Source organism: Myotis davidii, unplaced genomic scaffold (genome assembly GCF_000327345.1).
Source record: "Myotis davidii unplaced genomic scaffold, ASM32734v1 scaffold89, whole genome shotgun sequence".
Taxonomy (NCBI): domain Eukaryota; kingdom Metazoa; phylum Chordata; class Mammalia; order Chiroptera; family Vespertilionidae; genus Myotis; species Myotis davidii.
In genome coordinates, this window is record NW_006300372.1 from 788099 (window position 1) to 795502 (window position 7404).

The window sequence follows — 7404 nt, forward strand, 5'->3', positions numbered from 1 at the left end:
GGTTTTGGTTTTTTGTGGCCCGATGTGGCTCACCTGTCACCTGCCTTGAGACCAGTGATGAGCCCTCAGGATCACTACGGGGAGCAGAGAAGTGCAGAGGGAAGATTAACGTGAGCCCATCTCTCAAGCAGGAGAGCCTGAGCCCAGGAGTGTTCTGTTGGGAACATCGAGGAACTGGCACCTTCCAGCTGCCTGTATCTGCTTCTTCCTGTGATTCCAAAGGTTTTGGCATCTCCTCTTCTCTGACTCTAGGAATCAAGAGCCCAGTCCAGGTGCTTCCAGGACAAGGAAATAGTGGCAGCTTCCAAGACCCAAATAAATCCCCAGTCCACAAATGATATCAGTTTCTATCTGCTGAGTGGGTAGGAAAGGCTAGGGATAAGGGTTGGGCTAGCATCTCCTCATGGGCTTAAAGTGGAAGGTAGTATATGCCAGTGGGTAAAAGTGTGGCCTCAAGAGTCCTGCCCTGGCTCAGTTGCTTTCTAGTTGTGTGGCCTTGGGCCAACATCTTTGAGCTTATTCCCCATCTGTAAAATGGGAATAATGTGTACTTACCTCATAAGATGGTTGATAATTAATTGATATAATTATATATAAATATGTATAAAATGTTTAGCCCAGTATCTGGCATATAGTAACCTTATAGCTGATAGAATTTTTGTTATTGTTATTGATACCATATAGTCTCAGCAACAAACATCGTCCATCTTACCAGGAATTATCTAGAAGAGAGGGTTCCTCATGCAAGGCTTGCTCCAGAAATATGAGCTCTTAGTCACATTGTGGGAAAGTGGGGAGCCAGACCAGGCCAGGATGTTCCTCAAACCTGTTTTCTACAGATGAGAAGTCTCTGTTCCCTGAGTCCTAGTGCTGTCCCTCTGGTTCCATCGGTACTGCCCAGGAAGGGGACATGATATCTCCCTGGCAGGTGAGGAAGGGAGAGACTGGTGATATTCAGAGGCCCAAATCAAAGCAGTTTGGGACCATCTGCTCTGACTTCTGGTGCCCCTTTCCCTCCTTCTTTGCTCCTCTCCCCAAACTCTCCATTCATTTAAATGTTATTGAATATCTGTTATGTACCAGGCACTGTGCTATGCACTGGAGGTACAGTGAAGAGCTGAGAGGAAAGCAGCCCTTAACCAACTGCAGTGCTCAGTCTACCAGAACCACAAACTATACATATAAAATCATGGAACTAGCCCAGCCAGTGTGGCTCAGGGGATGAGCATCAACCTATAACCAGGAGGTCACAGTTCAATTCACAGTCAGGGCACATGCCCTGGTTGTGGGCTCAATCCCCAGTGTAGAGGTATGGAGGAGGCAGCTGATCAATGATTCTCTCTCATCATTGATGTTTCTGTCTCTCTCTCCCTTTCCCTTCCTCTCTGAAATCAATAAAAGCATATTTAAAAAAATAAAATCACACAAATAATCACTTAGGTGCATACAAGGGAAATAACAGAGAGTAATAAGAGTGAATAATGGGGTAACTTAATCTCCCTTATTAATCTGGAGGAAAAGGGAGGGGCAGGGAAGGCCAGATCAGACCTGAAGAATGAGTAAGAATCAGTCAGCCAGGAGGGGAAGGAGCCCTGGGTAGAGTGAGTTTCTCCCAAAATGTTAGATGATAACTTTATGGTGTGTTGCCTTGACCAGAGGAATTTGATTCTTAACTAGGACAACTAGGACTCCCAAAGAGATAAATGATTAATGGTGGGATTTCTGAGAGGCATATGACCCAACGGAGAGGGTCAGGCGGCCTTCTCAGCAGCATCCAAACCAACCATGTGGCCAGAAGGCCTGTGTGCGTGTGTGTGTGTGTGTGTGTGTGTGTGTGTGTGTGAGAGAGAGAGAGAGAGAGAGAGAGAGCCTAATGCACACTTGTGACTGTGAATGTCAGTGCATGTGTGTATGGATAAATGCAGAGCTATAACTAATAATTTTGACATAGGAGCCAACAGTAGAAACATCTTAAATCCACAGATACACCATCTCATGGTGAGAGCAGAGAAGGAAAACTGTTCTCTCATGCACACATAGGAGCCCCCAGCAGTTGGGTTTCTTACCTTGTACCTTAGAGATCCCAGATCATCTATGTCTGCCAAGTGTTGGGGGACAAACTAGCCAGGCCTGCTAGGGAAGCATTGGTGTTGAAGGAGAGGGAAGGGGATAAGCTTTAAAAGTTGCATAGTCTTTTTAAAAATTATTATTTAAAATATTGGCATCTCCATATTTTTCTTCCGGGGCCCTCGGTGAGCGTGCCTTTATTGAATCTTTGAATGTATGCAAGGATATATATGTGTGTGGCGATTGACTGCATGTGCTTATGGGTATATGAATTGGTGTTTGGGGACTACAGTGGAAATTATGTTAACTAAGAGCCCCGTGAGTTTGGGGCCAGCACACCTGTTTGTGTGCTCTTCCCCTTTGCTTGTCTCTGCTGATCTCATGAGAAGCAGAGGTTGGTGTTATCTGCTGGTCAGGGCTGAGTCCCTTCATATTAACAGACTGAAAATGTACTGACTGCAACAAGGCAAACAGGAATAATATGCTCATATTCTACTTCATTCCATAAAGCAAGTAGAACCTGGGCCCATTTCAGTGAATGAGCTTCAATAATTCATCCCAACTGCCAGTGAGGTATTGACATAAAGCTAATTTAACACTGGAGGAGCCAGGGGACATAGGAGCAATTATGCTTCACCTGCAGCATGGCCACTGCTAGCTCTCTGGTGCTTTGCTGAAAAGCAAACTCCCAGAGTGAGTAAAGGGCTGGGGAGGTCGCTGTGCCCCTTCCCACCTTGCCGTTGACTATCTGAGGCTGTTAGGGTGTTGTTCTATTTTCTTCTTGATGATATTCTTGAATAGAGACTTCTCACCCCATCTCAGGATTTGAACTTCCCAACAGTGAAGGATATGTTTCTTAAGTAGGACCAAGTTCTCTTTTATTTTTTAAATACATTTTTATTGATTTCAGAGAGGAAGGGAGAGGGAGAGAGAGATAGAAACATCAATGATGAGAGTGAACCATTGATTGGCTTCCTCCTGCATGCCCCCAATTGGGGATCACGCCTGCAACCCAGGCATGTGCCCCTGACCGGAATTGAACCTGGGACCTTTCAGTCTGCAGGTCGACACTCTATCCACTAAGCCAAACCAGCTAAGGCCCAAGTTGTCTTTTATATCTATTTCTGAGGAATAAAAACCACTGGTACTTTCTACAGGGTTTGACAGTTGGAGGCATGAGGCTGAAGTTTTTTTTAGAGGGAATCCAAATGTCTTAAATGACATCTGACAATCCATTTGATTTTCTTCTGTCTCAAAAATCAAAATCACTCAACATCCAAAAATTGTTTATTGAGCCCAGCCAGCATGGCTCAATGGTTGAGCATCTACCTGTGAACCAGGAGGTCATGGTTCGATTCCTGGTCAGGACACATGCCCTGGTTGTGGGCTCAATCCCCAGTGTTGGGCATGCAGGAAGCAGCTGATCAATGATTCTCTCTCATCATTGATGTTTCTGTCTCTCTTCCTCTCCCTTCCTCTCTGAAATCAATAAAAAAATATATTTTTAAAAAGTTAAAAACAAAATTATTTATTGAGTTTCTATCTTCATTTATTCAATAAATGCTCAGTACATACCTACTAGTACTAGGTGAACCAAACAGTCTGGATCCTTACCTACGTGGGTTGGCTATATAGTGAGAGAGAGAAAGAGACAGTAAACAAATAAATACACAAATAAGTATATAATTGCAAATTGTTAACGCGACTTATTTCTATTCATGTATTTACACAACCATCAATTCAATGAGAAGGCATAAGAAATAGTACGGAACAGCTTTGGAATGAGAAGGCCTCTCTGAGCCCTGAAGGATGAGTGGCCTGTGAAAGAGAGTGGGAAAACTTAGACAAGGAGGAGGTCGAGGCAGACACATGTTTTATGTTTTGCTCCTTGCTGCAAGCAGATGGTTAAACTTGACTAGAACCTGGTGGGAGAAAAGGACTTGGAAAAGAAAGATCTGAGTTCAAATCCTGATTTTGTCATTTTATAGTTGAGTGACCTTGGGCAAGTTACTTGAAACTTTCGGTTACCTCATCTATAAACTGGAGACGATAACATTTCCGATTTTATAGAATTGCTATAAAAATTAAATAAAGTAATGTTCTAAAGTGCTTATCAATGCTTGGCATATGGTAAGTATCAATAAATTACTATTATAGCCATTTTTATTATCCTCAAATGCTCCAAGTTCTATATGACTTCCAGGCTTTGGCACAATTTGCTCCCTTTGTCTGGATCACACCCTGTTCCCTATATTCACTTAAACTTATCTTTCAAGTAATGTTGGAATGTATTTCCCAAGAAGGACTTTCCTGACTCCTAAATCAGTGGCTCTCAAACTTTACATGTAAGAGTCACTGTGTGTGTGTGTGTGTGTGTGTGTGTGTGTGTGTTTTGACAAAATACCATGGCAATATAAGATGATAACATTAGGAGAAACTGAAAATGAATGAGAGTTATACAGGAACTCTCTGTACTATCTTTGTAACTTTTCTGCAAATCTAAAAATTGTTCCAAAATAAAAGTTTATTTTTTAAAAAAGCAGATTCCTATGCAGATCAAAACCACAGTGAGATATCAGCTCACACTATTAATAAACAAACAAAAAACCCAGAGCCCTACCCAGTTTGGCTCGTGGATAAAGCATCAGCCCAGGTTTGATTCTGGTTAAGGGCATGTACCTCAGTTGCAGGCAATCTCTGGCCTTGGTCAGGGCTTGTGTAGGAGGCAACCAATCTATGTGTCTCTCTCACATCAATGTTTCTCTCTGTGTGTCTCTCCCCCTTCCTTCTACTCCCTCTAAAAATCAATGGAAAGATATCCTTAGGTGAGGATTAAAAAAAGAACCCACCAAAAAATAACAAGTGTTGGCAAGCATACAGAAGGTGCTACAACATGGATGAAACTTGAGGACATTATGCTGAGTGAAATAAGCAAGTCACAAAACAACACTTACATGGGGTATCTGTGTATGTTACATGCCATTGAGCTGACTCTAACTCCTGGTGATCCTATGAATGGGTGATGTCCATAATGTCCTGTCCTCAATAGCCCGGCTCAGCTCCTGAAGACTCATGGGACCAATCCACCTCATATTTGGTCTTCCTCTTTTCCTTCCCCAGCATTACTGTCTTTTCTGGAGAATACTGCCCTCTCGGAATGTGTCTGAAGTAGGACAACTTCAGTTTTTGTCACTTTTGCCTCTGGCGATGTTTCAGGCTCCATTTGCTCTGGGACCCACTTGTTCATCTTTCTGTCAGTCCTGGTTATCTGTAGAGCTCTCCTCCAGCACCATAGTTCAAAGGAAGTATCTAGAGCGGTCAGATTCATACAAACTGAAAGTAGAATGGTGGGTTTCAGGGGAAACAGGGAGCTGTTGTTCCATGGGTATAGCGTTTCAGCTTTGCAAGATAAAAAGTTCTGGATATTGGTTGTAAAACAATGTGAATATACTTAACACCATTGAACTGTGCAGTTAAAATGGGTAAGATGATAAATTTCGTGTTATGTGTACTTCTGTTTCTTAAAACAGAATATTTCTGGGCCCTACCTTTAGACCTTTGACAGTGCAGAAATGAAAAAGCTGATCCTGAAAATGCATATAGATTTATAAGGGACTCAGACTAGCCAAAACAATCTTGAAAAAGAATAACAAAGTTGGTGGACTCGCATTTTCTGATTTCGAAACTTACTCCAAATCTACAGTAATCAAAATAGCGTGATACGAGCATAAAGATAGGCATATAGATCAATGGAATAGAATTGGGAGTCCAAAGGAGAACTCATATATCTGTGGTCAGTTGATATTCAACAGGCATGCTAAGACCATTCAATGGGAACAGAATACTCTTCAACAAATAGTAGAACAACTGGATATCCACATGCTGAAGAAGAAGGAGAAGGAGAAGGAGAAGGAGAAGGAGAAGGAGAAGGAGAAGGAGAAGGGCGTAAAGGGAAAGCAGAGTGGAAGGGGAAGAAGAAAATTGAATCCCTACCTCAAACTGTATATAAAAATTAACTCAATGTGGATCAAAGACCTAAATGTAAGAGATAAAACTATAAATCTCTTAGAAAAAAATAAGGGTAAATCTTCATGACCATAGCTTTCACAATGGTTTCTTAAATATGACACCAAAAGCACAAGAAACAAAAGAAAAAAATGAATAAATTGGACTTCACCAAAATTAAAAACTTGTATATCAAAGGACACCATCAAGAAAGTAAAAAACACTTTTCTTTCTTTCTTTCTTTCTTTCTTTCTTTCTTTCTTTGCAAATTGCATATCCAAAAAGATTCTGATATCCAGAATATATAAAGAACCCTTGCAACTCAATGACAAAAAACATATAACACCATTGAAAACTAGGTAAAGGACTTGGCTAGACATTTCTCCAAAAAAGAGATGCAAATAGCCAATAAGTACATGAAAAGATACCCAACTTCATAGTCATTAGGAAATGCAAATCAGAACCACCATGAGATACCACTTTACACCCACTCAAATGGCTATGATAAAATTTTTAAAAGGAAAACAACAAGTGTTGGCCAAGATGTGGCAACATTGGAGCCCTTGCACATTCCTAATCAGCATGTAAAATAAAACGGTGCAGCCACTGTGGAAAACAATTTGATAGCTCCTTAAAAAGTTAAACAAAATTACCTTATGACTCAGCAATTCCACTCCTAGGTATATACCCAAGAGAACTGAGAACAAGTACTCAAAGAAATACTTGTGCATGAATATTCATAGCAGCAATATTAGCAATGGCCAAAAGGTGGAAACAACCCAACTCTCTGTTGATGGAGGAATAGGTAAACAAAATGTGATACAATAATGGAATATTATCCATTAATAAGAAGAAATGAAGTACTGATGTATGCTACAACATATAGGAATGCACCTCAAAAACATTATGTGAAGGAAAAGAAGGCAGACACAAAAGGTCATATATGATTACATTCATATGAAATGTCCAGGACAGGTGAATCCAGAGAGACAGGAGGCAGGTTAGTGGTTGCCAAGAGGTAAGTTAGGGGGAGTGACTGCTTGATGGGTATGTGTTTTCTTTTTGAGGTGATGAAAATGTTTTGGAACAAAAGGGTGTCCCAAAATTCACGCAAGAAGTGATTTTGATAGAAAACACAGGTTTATAATTAAAAATTGTAAATTTGTTATTGATTCATACAGTATATAGTCTAGGGTTATATATGGAATAGCATATCGGGTAAATGGCCTCCACGGCTTTGCTGGCACATACGCACTCTTTTGTTGAAATTTTCCATGACCGTTTTGCATAAATGTGGCTGAATTTCGATGAGGCTCATTTTCATCTTTATCA